Raw genomic sequence first — 3,723 nt, 5'->3', positions numbered from 1 at the left:
TATTTAAAATCCCTGTGGCATAGCTTCCAGAATCACAGCAACTCACATGCCACCACAGTAGGACAGATAGACAAGTGGTGGCCACTCTGGCATGTTGTTAAATGCCATTGACTGGATTCTGGGTTCCAAGGAGCAGCTGGTGAGCTTGAACCACTGACCTTGCAGTTCAAATGACTTTGCAGTCTGATGCATTTGTCCACAGTGCCACACCAGGACTCCTGAGTATTAATTATACACCACACCCTATATTGGGCTATTATATATGTCTTACATGATTTGATTCTTATCACAATCCAAGATAGTGGAGTTGTATACTGTCCAAATAGGAAACTAAATACAGATAGCTACAGATATGTCTGTTGTTTAAAAATCATAAATTTTCTGACTTTATTTTTATTATGGTTCCAGTCAGTCACATGCCACCTAGTGATATCATGGAGAACTGCAACTTACCAATTATATGATTATAATTAATACAATATAATGTTATTAGTATACATTTTCTCTAAGTGGATACGTTTCCTTTAACAGTTTTCTTTTCTTTTTTTTTCTTCTTTTTTAAAAAGCCATGTTTGAAGTCAGCTAATTGTATAGTAGGAATGTACCTCATAACAATTCATGCATTATTGCCCCAGGCAACTGTAACATCAGAAGTTTGTGCTACCAGTTAGCTGATCCAAATCTCAGCTTTGATAATCATAAAGGAAAAGAAAGTGAGAAGCAAAAAAAGGTTAAGAAAAAAAGCTTAAGTAAATATATTGAATGCAATTCCAGTTAAATAAAAAAACAGAAGGAAATTACTTTTAATGTATTTTAATCTCACTGAATGTTTAACACATGGTGCACTATCTTTATTTTACCCTTTTATCTTTTAAAAATTATCTTAATTATGCTTAACCATGCAAAATTTCTCTTAAAGTAATTAGAAAACCTTAATATCTTTCATTAATGACATTCAATCAGGCTGTTTCAGAAGTTAGCTGCCTTATCTAGATCTTCCTATTTCTTGCAATATCTGATTATAAGTTAAAAGAAAACACAATGTAATTGCAATGTCCACATAAGAAGGTACTGAAACTGCTGCCTATATCTTTTTCCATGTTGATTTTCCTTAAAAGTAAGTTGATCTAATGTTGAGCTAAGCCGCTTATCTTGCTAAGTAACGAAGGAGAGTTAGTATTGTACATTCAATGCCTGAAGAAAAACTGTAGTAGATACAGACGACAAGATATTTCGATGCGTTTCTTTGTGATATGTTAGATATTGTTGTAAAATACCGTCGAGTTGGTATAGAGTTTCTGAGGAGCAGCTGGTGGGTTTGAACTGCACAACCTTGTGGGTTGCAGTCCAGTGCTGATCCTACAGCTCCGCAGCAGGAGTCCATGTTATGTATTGTTATCATTGTTGTTAAGCACCATTGAGTCAGTTCTGACTCATAGCAGCTGGTGGATTGGAACTGACAACTTTGTGATTCAAACCTACCTTGTGGTCTGTACATTATCCTGCAGCACCATGCCAAGATTCCATGTTATATAATGTTGATGTTAAATGCCGTTGAATTGGTTCTGACTCATAGCGACCCTGTATGGGGTTTCTGAGGAGTGGCTGGTGGGTTTGAACTGTCGACCTTGAAGTTCAAACAAATCTTGCGATACAGTGCATTATCTGCAGCGCCACACCAAGACTCCATGGTACACATTGTTGTTGCTCTTAAGTGCCTTCAAGTTGGTTTGGACCCAGAACAACCCTGTATAGAGCAGCTGGTAAGCTTGAATTGCTGATCTTGTGGTTCAAACCAAGTCTGCAGTCCTGAACATTAACCCATAGTACCACATCAGAACTCCCCAAATTATATATTGGGGGGTTCAAACATTTTGTGGAAAATGGAATTGACTTTTTTCCATAAACTGTTTGAAGTCCCTCAGCTCTACTACTAAGTGAGGTTGATATTTCAAACCCACCAAGAGAGACTTCAGGAGGCAGGCCTAGCAATGTTCCTGAAAGGTCACATTCTTGAAAAATCTATGGAGCAGTTCTAGTCTGCACACATGGATTGCCTTGAATATGAATGGACTTGAAGATGACTAACCTGGTGTGGTGTTGTGGGTTAATGCACTGGACCCCAAGGTCAGTTTGGATTGCAAAGTCGATGGTTCAAGCTTACCTGCTGCTGCTCAGAAACCCTATACAGGGTCACTATGAGTCAAAACTGACTCGACCGCACTTAGCAACAACAACAACATATAAGGGTAGTATTAGATACTAACTGTGGCGTGTTATTTTGCCACCTAAAATACCATTGACATGCCAGTTAGATTTTCTTATTTCTTTCACTTAGCAACTAAATGTTATCACTTAAGTGGAGCTCTGGTAGCATAGTGGTTACGAATCGGGCTGCGAACCTTAAGGCCAGCAGTTCGAAACTACCAGCCGCTCCGCGGGAGAAAGATGAGGCTTTCTACTCCCATAAAGATTTACACCCTCAGAAACCCTGTACAGGGTCGCTATGGGTCGGAACCGACTCGATGGCACTTAACAACAACAACAACAAGTGAGCCATACAAAAGTAGTATGAGTGCCCATATTACAACTTTTCCTCGAGACTCATTTGATACCAGGTTCTAGAATCTGAAATGGGGTATAAAGAAGACAGAATGACAATGGGGAAAGTGCACAAACTAGATGTTGGACAAATATTTAGCTTATCTGACAATTTTTCCTTGTGTTGTTGTTAAGTGCCATCGAGTCGGTTCTGACCCATAGCGACCCTGTACAGGGTTTCCGAGGGTGTAAATCTTTACGGGAGTAGAAAGCCTCATCTTTCTCCCGCGGAGCGGCTGGTAGTTTCGAACCGCTGACCTTACGGTTCGCAGCCCGATTCGTAACCACTACGCTACCAGAGCTCCTTGAGTGGATTTTATTCTTTCTTTGTTCCAAACTGAAGCCTCTATCAAAGCTTTGCTACTTTTAGGTATGCCCTAGAAAAGATGCCTATGGGCAAAACTCTTCCTCTGTCTGAAAACTTGGGGGAATCTGAGTGGTAAAAACCATTAAGGGTCTTAATGATTGCTAACTGAAAGTTGGAGATTGGAGTCTACACAGAAGTACCTAGGAAGAAAGGCTTGGTGATCAATTTCTGAAACACCAACCTTTGAAAAGGAAGCATAGTTCCACTCTGACACACATAGTCACTATGAGATGGAATTAATTCCATGACAACTGATTCACCTACCAGCTAGGTGGCACAGTAAAGATTTGAAAGTGATCAACATCATGGAAGGAGGCAGAAATGGTTAGAATGGCCACAGCATGAGACCAAGGGTCATTTTGGGTATCTGTACTATTAGGCCCAGATGGTGGCTTTAAATTAATATGGTTGAATCGCTTAAGGTATGTGAATAATAGTATGCAGCAACTTAAAAAAAAACACACAAAACTTTTAAAAGAATGTGTAGGAGTCCAAGAAGAAAGAAGCAAATCTAAACAAATTCCACGACACTAGCCATGTCATTCCATATAAAGTCAGTTTCTATTTAATTTTCTTTATTTACAAATGGATCATGGTGGCTCTGAAGGTAAACATTAGCTTATGCCAGGAAAGTAGATATTTTATAAATCTGTATGATTTTCAAAAAATGTTCAGTCCACATAGGTGGTAAAACGTTATATAAGTGAATGTTGTTAAGTGTCATCATTTAAATGAGCCATATGAGTCAGTTAAAA

This window comes from Chrysochloris asiatica, unplaced genomic scaffold, assembly GCF_000296735.1.
Source record: "Chrysochloris asiatica unplaced genomic scaffold, ChrAsi1.0 scaffold00147, whole genome shotgun sequence".
Classification (NCBI taxonomy): Eukaryota; Metazoa; Chordata; class Mammalia; order Afrosoricida; family Chrysochloridae; genus Chrysochloris; species Chrysochloris asiatica.
This window is presented reverse-complemented; position numbering follows the sequence as displayed.